Raw genomic sequence first — 15,145 nt, 5'->3', positions numbered from 1 at the left:
TTCTTAGTCCCGGATGTGATCATGGACATGACGAGGAGTTTCGAAATGGTCGATACATAAATATTGATATATTGGACGGCTATATTCGGACACCGGAAGGGTTTGGGGTGATCTCAGAGAAAACCAGAGTGCCAGAGGGGTTACCGGAACCCCCCGGGGGCTAATGGGCCTTGATGGGCCCTAGTGCAGAGAGAGAGGTGCCGGCCAGGGCAGGCCGCGCCCCCCTTCCCTTGACTCCGAGTAGGACAAGGAAGGGAGGGGCGGCGCCCCCCTTGCCTTTCCCCTCTCCCACTCCTTCCTTCCCCCTCCTAGTGGGACAAGGAAAGGGGAGTCCTACTCCCACTAGGATAAGGACTCCTCTTGGCGCGCCCTCCTAGGGCCGGCAGGCCTCCCCCCTTGCTCCTTTATATACGGGGGCAGGGGCACCCCATGAACACACAAGTTGATCATTGATCTTTTAGCCATGTGCGGTGCCCCCCTCCACCATAATCCACCTCGGTCATATCGTAGCGGTGCTTAGGCGAAGCCCTGCATCGGTAGCTTCATCAAAACCTTCATCACACCGTCGTGCTGATGGAACTCTCCATCGAAGCTCTACTAGATCGTGAGTTCGTGGGACATCACTGAGCTGAACGTGTGCAGATCGCGGAGGTGTCGTACGTTCGGTACTAGGATCGGTCGATCGTGAAGACGTACGACTGCATCAACCGCGTTGTCATAACGCTTCTGCTTACGGTCTACGAGGGTACGTGGACGACAGTCTCCCCTCTCATTGCTATGCATCACCATGATCTTGCGTGTGCATAGGAATTTTTTTGAAATTACTATGTTTCCCAACAGCGCATACATAACTATGCACTCAAAAGACATTGGTTATCGGCGAGGCACAAAACGGACAAGCCTATATATCGGTTAGTGCGGACTTTAACGTTTTGTCTTTTCTAACTATTTCTCTATACTTTTGTTATAGGTAAATTAATACTTGTCCGTCCCATTGACCTTAAGGGACTCTTTATGAGTCCAACTTCCTCGCAAATAACTGGGGTTCGCTCCCTTTACGAAAGCCTTTTCGTGGAAGCACAGGCAGCGCAGACGTGCGACAGGAGGTCCAAAGGATTTTTTGTAGACCAAAAGTTCTATTTGAAACCTGTACAAACCCTCTTCCCTAACCCTCGTCCCTTGGCACGTAAAATGGCCTGCGTGGTGGTGTCATAATCTACACCTTGGCGCGAATCGCCAGGGGCTTGATACGGCAACATATGGGTCGCCGAAAAAGTCCGGACAGCTCTATAGCGCACTTCGGCGTCACGAGTTTGTCCTTATATGCATCAGCTCCGAATCATGTCTTTGGTCAATAGTTGGGTTGCCCGGCTCCTGTGCTTGCTACCCTACATTCTGCCCTATCGGCTAGGGTAGTAAAGGGAGAACTATTGCGATTGTGTTTCCGGTTCACCTGGTCAAACACCTCAGCAGAGAAAGCCGAAAACGGACTGTCATGATGCAGCGAGAGCTGGTCAACCACTCGATGACTTATCAGAATCTTTGCAATTTCTTCCGTATTACACGAAGGACCATTTTCTGGTCACCTATGTAATGCAACCGTATTCGGATAACTGCGTACATACCAGGGGCTACATCATAGACCCACCGTAAAACTCCTATGGCTAAGTGAAGGTGTTAAAGCCCTATAGTCTGATTGCCTCGTTCACCGCACTGACACCTCCGTTCTGGACCAAGACGTTGGGTCAAGAGTAATCAGGTGCTATTCCGAACACCCCTGTATTATATGCGAGGGGGCCGAAGCCGACGACTGGCTAACCTTCAGGCTATAAGAAATGGCCGCACAGGAGGGAATAATGGCAAGAATATATAAAACAGCTTTAACGTATCATCATATTGTCTTTACAATTCTGGTACATTTATTCAAATATAATATCCTTCGAGCACTGACCCTCTATCAAGCGGGCGCCCTCTAGTACGTCCTCCAAATAATGCTCCGGCATGCGATGATCCTTGCCCCCAGGCGGACCCTCGTTTGCAAGATCGGTGGCCTTCATCTTTGCCCAGTGCGTCTTGACGCGGGCGAAGGCCATCCGCGCACCTTCTATGCACGCCGACCGCTTGACAGCGTCAATATGCATCACTGCATCGACAAGCCGCTATACCAAACCAAAATAACTACTCGGAACAGGTTCGGTTGGCCATAGCCAAACTACGACTTCCTTCATGGCAGCTCCGGACATCTTGTGTAGCTCGGCCCACTAGGCCATCTGTTCGTTCAGCAGCGCCGGACGCTTTGCCTCGTTGAATTGCGACCAGAAAATCCTCTTCGTAGCATGTCCCTCATGTGCCTGGAAGAACTGCGCCGCGTCGGAAACACTCCTTGGAAGATCCAAGAACGCGTTTGGAGAACTCCACATTTGGTTAAGAAAGGCATACTTTGGATCGGCGAACTTAGTCTGTAAAAGAAAGTGCTTATTAGCCGCTATCTCCCTAGCCTGTCGGATCTCCTCCCGAGCCGCTCTAGAATTGGATCGCGCTTCTTTTGCCTCCAGTAAGGCCTTGTTCAGTTCGGCTGCCTTTGTTTTGTTATCTTCCTCGAGAGATTTGCACCTATTAGTAGCTGATACGTCTCCAATGTATCTATAATTTTTGATTGTTCCATGCTATTATATTATCTGTTTTGGATGTTTACGGGCTTTATTATACACTTTTATATTATTTTTGGGACTAACATATTAACCCAGAGCCCAGTGCCAGTTTCTATTTTTTCCTTGTTTTAGAGTATCACAGAAAAGGAAAATCAAACGGAGTCCAATTGACCTAAAACTTCACGGAACTTAGTTTTGGACCAGAAGAAGCCCACGGAGTATCGGAGATGGACCAAGAGAGTCTCGGGCTGCCCACGAGGGTGGGGGCGCACCCCCCTGCCTCGTGGACAGCCCAGAGATCCACCGACGTACTTCTTCCTCCCATATATACCCATATACCCTAAAAACATTGAGGAGCATAATAGATCAGGAGTTCCGCCGCTAGAAGCCTCCGTAGCCACCGAAAACCAATCTACACCCGTTCCGGCACCCTGCCGGAGGGGGGAATCCCTCTCCGGTGGCCATCTTCATCATCCCGGTGCTCTTCATGACGAGGAGGGAGTAGTTCTCCCTCGGGGCTAAGGGTATGTACCAGTAGCTATGTGTTTGATCTCTCTCTCTCTCTCTCTCTCGTGTTCTTGAGGTGGTACGATCTTGATGTATCGCGAGCTTTTCTATTATAGTTGGATCTTATGATGTTTCTCCCCTCTACTCTCTTGTAATGGATTGAGTTTTCCCCTTGAAGTTATCTTATCGATTGAGTCTTTAAGGATTTGAGAACACTTGATGTATGTCATGCGTGGGATACCCGTGGTGACAATGGGGTATTCTATTGATCCACTTAATGTATGTTTTGGTGATCAACTTGCGGGTTCCACCCATGAACCTATGCATAGGGGTTGGCACATGTTTTCGCCTTGACTCTCTGGTAGAAACTTTGGGGCACTCTTTGTAGTACCTTGTGTTGCTTTGAATAGATGAATCTGAGATTGTGTGATGCATATCGTATAATCATACCCACAGATACTTGAGGTGACATTGGAGTATCTAGGTGACATTAGGGTTTTGGTTGATTTGTGTCTTAAGGTGTTATTCTAGTACGAACTCTATGATAGATTGAATGGAAAGAATAGCTTCGTGTTATTTTACTACGGACTCTTGAATATATCGATCAGAAAGGATAACTTTGAGGTGGTTTCGTACCCTACCAAAATCTCTTCGTTTGTTCTCCGCTATTAGTGACTTTGGAGTGACTCTTTGTTGCATGTTGAGGGATAGTTATATGATCCAATTATGTTATTATTGTTGAGAGAACTTGCACTAGTGACAGTATGAACCCTAGGCCTTGTTTCAACGCATTGCAATACCGTTTGTGCTCACTTTTATCATTAGTTACCTTGCTGTTTTTATATTTTCAGATTACAACTACCCATATCTACTATCCATATACCACTTGTATCACCATCTCTTCGCTGAACTAGTGCACGTATATAGTTTACCATTGTATTGGGTGTGTTGGGGACACAAGAGACTCTTTGTTATTTGGTTGCAGGGTTGCTTGAGAGAGACCATCTTCATCCTACGCCTCCTACAGATTGATAAACCTTAGGTCATCCACTTGAGGGAAATTTGCTACTGTCCTACGAACCTCTGCACTTGGAGGCCCAACAACGTCTACGAGAAGAAGGTTGTGTAGTAGACATCAAGCTCTTTTCGGGCGCCGTTGCCAGGGAGGTTAGCGCGTGAAGGTATATCTTTAGATCTTGCAATCGGATCTTTTTTTTCTTGTTTAGCACTACTTTAGTTTATAAAATAAAACTACAAAAAATGGAATTGAGTTTGCCCCATACGCTTCATCTTTTTAATATCTTCCATGAGAATGATGGAAAGGAAAATTGTGCCAAAGTGTTAGAAGAAGAATGCATTAGAATATTTGACACTAAATATTTGAATGATGAGCATGATTGCAATGGTGTTAGTATGAATTCCTTGAATATCCATGATGCTAATGATATGCAAAGCCACAAGCTTGGGGAAGCTATGTTTGATGAAGATGATATTTTTTGTCCCCCAAGTTTTGATGAGCAAATTTATTATGATGAAAGCATGCCTCCTATTTATGATGATTATATTGATGAAAGTGGATTTGGAGAGGTCATGACTTTATTTAGTAATGATTCCACTATTTCGGAAGAGGTTTCAATTGATTATGAGGACAAAGTTGCTATCTATGATGATTATTGTGATGACTTGTATGCTATTAAGAATAATGATAACCATGAAACTTGTCATCATGATTTTAGTTTTCAATTGGATTATGCCTCACATGATAATTATTTTGTTGAGTTTGCTCCCACTATAATTCATGAGAAGAATTTTTCTTATGTGGAGAGTAATAAAATTTCTATGCTTGTAGATCATGAAAAGAATGCTTTATTTGATAGTTATATTGTTGAATTCATTCATGATGCTACTGAAATTATTATGAGGGAGGAATATATGCTTGTAGGAATTGCAATAATATCAAGTTCCCTCTCTATGTGCTTAAAGTTTTAAAGTTATGCTTGTTTTACCTTCCAATGCAAGTTGATTCTTGTTCCTACAAGTTGTTTGCTCACAAAATCCCTATGCATAGGAAGTGGGTTATACTTGAATGTGCTATTCATATTCTTCACGATGCTCTCTTTATGTTACAGTTCTTATCTTTTATGTGAGCATTGTTGAAATCATCATGCCTAGCTAGGGGCGTTAAACGATAGCGCTTGTTGGGAGGCAACCCAATTTTATTTATGTTCCTTGCTTTTTGCTCCAGTTTAGTAATAAATAATTCATCTAGCCTCTTTTTAGATGTGGTTTTATTTTTTAATTAGTGTTTGTGCCAAGTAGAACCGTTGAGAAGACTTGGGGAAAGTCTTGTTGATCTTGCTATAAAAAACAGAAACTTTAGCGCTCACGGGAGTTGCTGCCATTTTTTATTGGAAACTGCTATTTATTTAATTCTTTTTGCAGATGATTAATAGATAAATTCCTCACGTCCAGCTATTTATTTTAGAACTTTAGGGGTTCCAGAACTTGCGTTAGCTACAGATTACTACAGACTGTTCTGTTTTTCACAGATTCTGTTTTATATGTGTTGTTTTCTTATTTTGATGAATCTATGAGTAGTATCGGAGGGTATGAACCATAGAGAAGTTGGAATACAGTAGGTTTAACACCAATATAAATCAAGAACGATTTCATTACAGTACCTTGAAGTGGTGTTTCGTTTTCTTTTGCTAACGGAGCTCACGAGATTTTCTATTTTGAGTTTTGTGTTGTGAAGTTTTCAAGTTTTGGGTTAAGTTTTGATGGACTATGGAATAAGGAGTGGCAAGAGCCTAATCTTGGGGATTCCCAAGGCACCCCAAGGTAATATTCAAGGACAACCAAGATCCTAATCTTGGGGATGCCCCGGAAGGCATCCCCTCTTTCGTCTTCGTTCATCGGTAACTTTACTTGGAGCTATATTTTTATTTACCACATGATATGTGTTTTGTTTGGAGCGTCATTTTATTTTCTTTTGCTTTTCTTTTTGTTTGAATAAAATACCAAGATCTAAAATTCTTAAATGTTAGAGAGTCTTCACATAGTTGCATAATTATTTGACTACTCATTGATCTTCACTTATATCTTTCGTAGTAGTTTGTTGTTGCTCTAGTGCTTCACTTATATCTTTTTAGAGCACGGTGGTGGTTTTATTTTATAGAAATAATTGATCTCTCATGCTTCACTTATATCATTTCGAGAGTCATTTAGAACAACATGGCGATAATAAAAACTTTCATATAAAGTGCATGGAATACTATGAGAAGTTTGAGACTTGATAATTGTTTTGAGATATGGAGATGGTGATATTAGAATCATGCTAGTTGAGTAGTTGTGAATTTGAGAAATACTTGTGTTGAAGTTTGTGATTCCCGTAGCATGCACGTATGGTGAACCGTTATGTGACGAAGTCGGAGCATGATTTATTTATTGATTGTCTTCCTTATGAGTGGCGGTCGGGGACGAGCGATGGTCTTTTCCTACCAATCTACCCCCCTAGGAGCATGCGCGTAGTACTTTGTTTTGATAACTAATAGATTTTTGCAATAAGTATATGAGTTCTTTATGACTAATCTTGAGTCCATGGATTATACGCACTCTCACCCTTCCACCATTGCTAGCCTCTCTAATACCGCACACCTTTCGCCGGTATCATACACCCACCATATACCTTCCTCAAAACAGCCACCATACCTACCTATCATCGCATTTCCATAGCCATTTCGAGATATATTGCCATGCAACTTTCCACCATTCCGTTTATTATGACACGCTCCATCATTTTCATATTGCTTTGCATGATCATGTAGTTGACATCATATTTGTGGCAAAGCCACCATTCATAATTCTTTCATACACTACTAGGAAAAGGGCTATGGCTAATATGGACACTAATGGCGCACCACATACAAGTGCGCTATTAGTAATATATTACTAATGGCGCACCTGGTGTGTGGTGCGCCATTAGTAGTTTTGAAAAAAATAAAAAAAATTGTTACTAATGGCACACCGTGGGATAGTGCGCCATTACTAGTTGCGCCATTACTAGTTGACATACTAATGGCGCACCACACCCACCGTGTGCCATTAGTAGTTTTGAAAAATAAAAAAAAAATTGTTAGTAATGGCGCACCAGTGGGACAAATATGAATTTCGACTTTATTTGCAAAATCTCTCTGGAATTTGTAAAATGGGCATAACTTTTGCATACGAACTCGGATTAAAAAGTTTTTTATATGAAAAATCATCTACTCGAAAAGTTACATCAGAATTAATCGGGAGAACCCCATTAAACATTTTCAAAATCCCCAAAAACCTAACAGAAAAAAGTTATGGGGCTTTTAAGATCTAGAGGGAAAAATGGAAAAAATTTCAAACTTACTAGTGGCGCACCGTTTGCTAAGTGCGCCACTAGTAACAGAAAAAAAATTGGTTTCGAAAAAAAATCGAATTGTTTTTCAAAATATGATACGTAATACGACCGAGAAGTTTGAAATATTTTTTCAAAATTTCATCATACTCATGAACATGAACAAAGTCCTAGACATTAACAAGGTTTAATAGGATTGATATGATAGATATATCAACAAGTGTCTGTGAAGTGAGCTGGTGCTAGGGTTGGATAGAACTGTGAAGTTAAGCGTGCTCGGGCTGTAGTAGTGTGAGGATGGGTGACCTTCCGGGAAGTTTGACCACAGAGTGCGATTTGACTTGAGATTAAGCATATTGACCCGAGGTTAAGCCATAGTGACCTGAGATTAAGAGAAAATTGAAAAAAAATCAATTTTTTTTAAAAAAAATTGTAACTCATGAGTCATTGCACATCTCGGTACACCGCCGGAGGCATTCATATAGAGTGATACTTTGTTCTAGTATCGAGTTGTAATCTTTGAGTTGTAAATAAATAGAAGTGTGATGATCATCATTAATAGAGCATTGTCCCCAAAAAAGAAAGGCCAAATAAAAAAATAAAATAAATAAATAAAAGGGACAATGCTACTATCCTTTTACCACACTTGTGCTCCAAAGTAGCACCATGATCTTCATGATAGAGAATCTCTTGTTTTGTCACTTTCATATACTAGTGAGAAATTTTCATTATAGAACTTGGCTTGTATATTCCAACAATGGGCCTCCTCAAGTGCCCTAGGTCTTCGTGAGCAAGCAAGTTGGATGCACACCCACTTAGTTTCTTTTGTTGAGCTTTCATACATTTATAGCTCTAGTGCATCCGTCGCATGGCAATCCCTACTCACTCACATTGATATCTATTAATGGGCATCTCCATAGCCCGTTGATACGCCTAGTTGATGTGAGACTATCTTCTCCTTTTTGTCTCCTCCACAACCACCATTCTATTCCACCACAGTGCTATATCCATGGCTCACGCTCATATATTGCGTGAAGATTGAAAAAGTTTGAGAACACCAAAAGTATGAAACAATTGCTTGGCTTGTCATCGGGGATGTGCATGATTTAAATACTTTGTGTGGTGAAAATGGAGCATAGTCAGAATATATGATTTTGTAGGGATAGCTTTCTTTAGCCATGTTATTTTGAGAAGACATGATTGCTTAGTTAGTATGCTTGAAGTATTATTATTTTTATGTCAATATTAAACTTTTGTCTTGAATCTTATGGATCTGAACATTCATGCCAAAATGAAGAGAATTACTTAGAGAAATATGTTAGGTAGCATTCCACATCAAAAATTCAGTTGTTATCGTTTACCTACTCGAGGACGAGCAGGAATTAAGCTTGGGGATGCTGATACGTCTCCAATGTATCTATAATTTTTGATTGTTCCATGCTATTATATTATCTGTTTTGGATGTTTATGGGCTTTATTATACACTTTTATATTATTTTTGGGACTAACCTATTAATCCAGAGCCCAGTGCCAGTTTCTGTTTTTTCCTTGTTTTAGAGTATCGCATAAAAGGAAAATCAAACGGAGTCCAATTGACCTGAAACTTCACAGAACTTATTTTTGGACCAGAAGAAGCCCACAGAGTATCGGAGATGGACCAGGAGAGTCCCGGGCTGCCCACGAGGGTGGGGGGCACGCCCACCCCCCTGGGCGCGCCCCCCTACCTTGTGGACAGCCCGGAGATCCAACGACGTACTTCTTCCTCCCATATATACCCATATACCCTAAAAACATCGAGGAGCAGAATATATCGGGAGTTCCGCCGCCAGAAGCCTCCGTAGCCACCGAAAACCAATCTAGACCCGTTCTGGCACCCTGCCGGAGGGGGAATCCCTCTCCGGTGGCCATCTTCATCATCCCGGTGCTGTCCATGACGAGGAGGGAGTAGTTCTCCCTCGGGGCTGAGGGTATGTACCAGTAGCTATGTGTTTGATCTCTCTCTCTCTCGTGTTCTTGAGGTAGTACGATCTTGATGTATCGCAAGCTTTTCTATTATAGTTGGATCTTATGATGTTTCTCCCCCTCTACTCTCTTGTAATGGATTGAGTTCTCCCCTTGAAGTTATCTTATCGGATTGAGTCTTTAAGGATTTGAGAACACTTGATGTATGTCTTGCGTGTGATACCCATGGTGACAATGGGGTATTCTATTGATCCACTTGATGTATGTTTTGGTGATCAACTTGCGGGTTCCGCCCATGAACCTATGCATAGGGGTTGCCACACGTTTTCGTCTTGACTCTCCGGTAGAAACTTTGGGGCACTCTTTGAAGTACTTTGTGTTAGGTTGAATAGATGAATCTGAGATTGTGTGATGCATGTCGTATAATCATACCCATAAATACTCGAGGTGACATTGGAGTATCTAGGTGACATTAGGGTTTTGGTTGATTTGTGTCTTAAGGTGTTATTCTAGTACGAACTCTATGATAGATTGAACGGAAAGAATAGCTTCGTGTTATTTTACTACAGACTCTTGAATAGATCGATCAGAAAGGATAACTTTGAGGTGGTTTCGTACCCTACCATAATCTATTCATTTGTTCTCCGCTATTAGTGACTTCAGAGTGACTCTTTGTTGCATGTTGAGGGATAGTTATATGATCCAATTATGTTATTATTGTTGAGAGAACTTGCACTAGTGAAAGTATGAACCCTAGGCCTTGTTTCAACGCATTGCAATACCGTTTGTGCTCACTTTTATCATTAGTTACCTTGCTGTTTTATATTTTCAGATTACAAATACCCATATCTACTATCCATATACCACTTGTATCACCATCTCTTCGCCGAACTAGTGCACCTATACAATTTACCATTGTATTGGGTGTGTTGGGGACACAAGATACTCTTTGTTATTTCGTTGCAGGGTTGCTTGAGAGAGACCATCTTCATCCTACGCCTCCTACGGATTGATAATCCTTAGGTCATCCACTTGAGGGAAATTTGCTACTGTCCTACAAACCTCGCACTTGGAGGCCCAACAACGTCTACAAGAAGAAGGTTGTGTAGTAGACACCAGTAGCATCCTTCAGCTCTCGCTCTACGGTGGATATTCTGTCCTGGCACTGGCACAGGGCGGCCTGTTCGGCCTTTAAATCTGCAGCCGCCTTCTTGACAGTTGCGTCGCTCAGTCTGGCCTGCTCCTTGGCCCGGGCAAGTTCATCCCGAAGGGTCTCAACCGCGGCAGCACCATCTACAGTTATGCATATGATTTTCAGCCTCATGATCACACTACTATACATGCATAAACAAGCTACCCCAACACATACCTTGTGCCTCGTCGAGCCTCCTGTTAATAAGAGTGATGTCCTCATTTGCTAACTCAAGCTTCTACTTTAGATCTGCAACTTCCGTAGCTTGGGCGGTCGCCATGGGCGTAGCAGCCTGTGTTTAGATCAATAAGGTTACTTCCTGAACATGTCTTTTTGATCCTATGATCGCCTCCCTATGGAAGCCGACCATAGCCTCAGGGGCTACTATCTGTACACAGGTGCATTGCACATGAAAAATAGTTAAAACTATTACATTACATACCTCAAAGCCTCTCAACAGGCCTAGGAAAGCTTCATTCAATCCGCTTCTCGCGGACAGAACTCTTTCAACCACCGTACCCATTAAGGTACGATGTTCCTCTGAGATGGACACACTTTGTAATGTGCTCGTCAGAGTATCCGGCACCTTTGGATTCCTGGAGGCTGCCGTGGGAGTATGCATTCCCTTCAAAGGGATGCATCTGCCCGACCCTAGAGTCGTCTTCGGTTGTAACCCGGATAGTTTGGGGCCTTCATCGCTAGCCCCCACAGGGGCTGCACCCCCTGGACCCTTAAGGATCGAAGCACCGCCCTCGGGTGTTGTTTTCATTGTCCCCCACGCCGCTTGATGGTCAGGGGAGATTCTCCGAGATGACACCTCAAAGTCATCCGCCCTATGAGGCGAGGAAGCATGCGAAGGCGTCTCGCTTTCCATCATCCCCGGAGACAAGTCCCCTGATGAGAGGAGGACTGTCGGGGCGGACTATGGGCTGAACTGCAAGCATATAGTTTAAATATTACCCCTGTAACACGAAATGAGCAGGATATGTCTAGAACATCCTTGTTCACTTACGATTGGGCAAGGGGATTGTCCTTAGAGAGGTGCCTTGCAACGACGTCGGCTTCGGAACCCAAACCATAGTGTAGGGATGCCTTCCCTCTCTTCGGTGCTTCCACCTCCAAGTCTTCGGATGCAATTCTTTTCCTCCCATGAGGGGAAGGAATATCGCCTTCTCCTTTCCCTTCGTATTTTGAAGATGGAGCTTTAGCCCCTCCGGACATAGTGTCCGGCACACCTGCAGAATGGAGGCCACTTTTGGCCTGTTTGCTCTTTTTCTTGTCCTTTGGCACTGGAACTTGATACGGCGCCAGGACCAGCATCCTCGTCAGCACAGGATCAGCCGAATCTTTAGGAAGTGGAGCTGAACATCTAATTCGCCTCGCTTTCTTTATCCATCCCTGGTTGAAGATAGAACTCTTAGTACATTGCAATGGGATAATCAACCAAGTCGCGATCAGAAGTTGGGTGCTTACCGAGGTATCCGGACGGTTGCAGATGGGACAGACGTCCTCTGACGTGTCCGGCCGCTGCTCTCGAGTTTTGAAGAACAGTTCCCACATCCCTTCGTGCGTTGTGCCGAAAAATTGCTGAAGGGTCCGCGGTCCCTCTGGATTGAACTCCCACATACGGAGAGGCCATCGTTGGCACGGGAGGATCTGGCGGACTAGCATCACTTAGACCACATTGACGAGGCCAACGTCCCTCTTGAGGATACTCTAGATACGACTTTGCAGCATCTGTACTTCATTAATTGATGCCCATTCTAGCCCTTTATTTATCCAATGCGAGTTGCAGGGTAGGGCCGGATCGGAACACAGGTGCGGCGGGGTTCGGTGATATAGAACCACTCATGTTGCCATAAGTAGGAGGTATCCGCGAAGGTGCCTTTTGGCCATACAGTGCTGGCGAGCTTGCTCACCATAGCACCGCCACACTCCGCTTGTTCCCCGTTAACTAGCTTCGGCTTCACAATGAAAGTCTTGAGCCATAGGCCGAAGTGTGGGGGGATGCGGAGAAAGGCTTCACACATGACGACAAACGCTGAGATGTGAAGAAAAGATTATGGAGCCAGATCGTGAAAGTCTAGCCCATAATAAAACATGAGGCCGCGAACGAAGGGGTGAAGAGTGAACCCTAGCCCGCGGAGGAAGTGGGAGGTGAATACAACCCTCTCGCCAGATTTTGGTGTGGGGATGACCTGCCCTTTCGTAGGGAGCCTGTGGGGGATCTCTGCAGTCAGGTACCTCACCTTCCAAAGCTTCGCAATATCCTCCTCGGTGACCGAGGAGGCCGCCCACCTACCTTGGGAGATAGATCCGGACATAAATAAAGGGCCGGATAACAATGGGAGAAATCGAATCCTGGGCACTAGAGCTTGAGGTTGGGAAGGTTGAGGAAGAGGAAGGATGGGTCTGTGCCCCTTTTATAAAGGTGAAGAATATCGAACGCCTCCCCACGAGCCTTTATGCTCGCCTATTCCCAAGGGATCTCCAACAACACGGTTGGATTACCCAAGCCCATATTGATGAGAATCCCGCAATAAGGGGACATGATCTCTGCTTTGACAAGACGTGCCAATGAAAACCACATCACGAAACGTGGAACGGGAGGCTAAAAACGGTTCGAAATAATGACCGAGCGGAAACGTGGCATCTCACTACAAAAATGTCAGTAGATGGGACTTGTTAAATATTATACTCTTTATGGAGCCTATTTTGCAGAGCCGGACACGTTCTCTGTGTTCGAGGACTACTTTGAAATATTCGGAGGAGGAACCCGCCTTGCAATGCCGAAGACAATCTGCGGCTGGACACCTCGTCATTGAAGCCTGGTTCAGGGGCTACTGAGGGAGTCCTGGATTAAGGGGTCCTCGGGCGTCCGGCCTATGTGACGTGGGGCCGACTGTTGGGCCATGAAGATACAACATAGAATACTTCCTCCCGTGTCCATATGGGACTCTCCTTTCCGTGGATGGCAAGCATGACGTCCGGATGTATTATTTCCTTTCTCTGTAACCGACCTTGTGTAACCCTAGGCCCCTCCGGTGTCTATATAAATCGAAGGGTTTAGTCCACAGAGAACAATCACAATCATACATGCTAGACTTCTAGGGTTTAGCCACAACGATCTCATGGTAGATCAACTCTTGTAATCCTCATACTCATCAAGATCAATCAAGCAGGACATAGGGTATTACCTCCATGAAGAGGGCCAGAACCTGGGTAAAATGTCGTGTCCCCTGTCTCCTGTTACCATCGACCTTAGACGCACAGTTCGGGACCCCCTACCCGAGATCTGCCGGTTTTGACACCGATACCTGTCACATACAATTCCTTCAGCCTTGCATGGTCAGTGATACTAGCAGCATCCTCAGATGAAGAATTAGTGATAGCAGAGACAGTTGAATAAATTGCAGCCACAGAAGCATTTGAACTTTCAGGTGAAGAATTAGCAGATTCTCATTCAATGCACTTCAAACATGGAGGATTAAATTCTTCCTGAGCAGCACTGATTTGTTGAGCAAGTAATGAATCACGCTCCTTCTGAAGGTCTTCATAACTCCCCCTTAGCTGCTCAAGGTCTTGCTTTCTTTGAAGAAATTCATAAGAAAGCTTCTCATGATCAGATAAGAGAGTGTTATGATGACTCTGAAGATTATCAAACTTAGTCTGAAGTCGCTGAAGACTTTCAGCCAAAGCTTTAGAATGATCCATTTCTTCACCCAACATATCATCCTCACTTGATTCAGAGGAGGGATATTTGAGTACCTTTGCACCTTTTGCCATGAAGCAATAGGTGGGAGCATAGTCATCATCGCCGTTGTCATCAGTGTTGGGGAGGTCATTTTATTCAGAGTTGAAGATGGACTTGCTGAAAAACATAGTAGCGAGGGCTAGGCTTACCACACCAGAGTCTGACTCCTCAGATGCCTCCTCTTCCTCATTTTCCTCTGATTCAGCCTCAAAGTCCATTTCCTTGACAATGAATGCTCGAGCCTTCTTGGAGTTGCTCCTCTTGTGAGATGAAGACCTTGAAGGTTTTGATGAAGATGACTTTGAAGATTTCTTCTTCTTCTTTGAATCATCAGAACTATAGTCCTTGTACTTCTTCTTTGATTCCTTTTCCCACTGAGGACAATCTTGAATGTAGTGACCTGGTTTCTTGCATTTGTGACAAAGTCTCTTCTTGTAATCACGGGATGAGGAATCTGATCTTATGTCATCACTTCTTGAGTATTTTCCAAAGCGACCACGACTTGAGACCTTCTAGAATCTCCTCACGAGCATTGCTAGCTCCTACTTAGTTCTTCAGGATCACCAAGGCTGCTACCAGAATCCTCACCTTCAGATTCAGACACTTCCTTGGCCTTCAAAGCACGTGATCTGCCATAGCTTGGTCCATAGAGATCTCTCTTCTCAGCAAGCTGGAACTCATGAGTGTTTAAC

Source organism: Triticum urartu, chromosome 6, assembly GCF_003073215.2.
Source record: "Triticum urartu cultivar G1812 chromosome 6, Tu2.1, whole genome shotgun sequence".
NCBI lineage: Eukaryota > Viridiplantae > Streptophyta > Magnoliopsida > Poales > Poaceae > Triticum > Triticum urartu.
Note: the sequence above shows the minus strand (reverse complement) of the source record.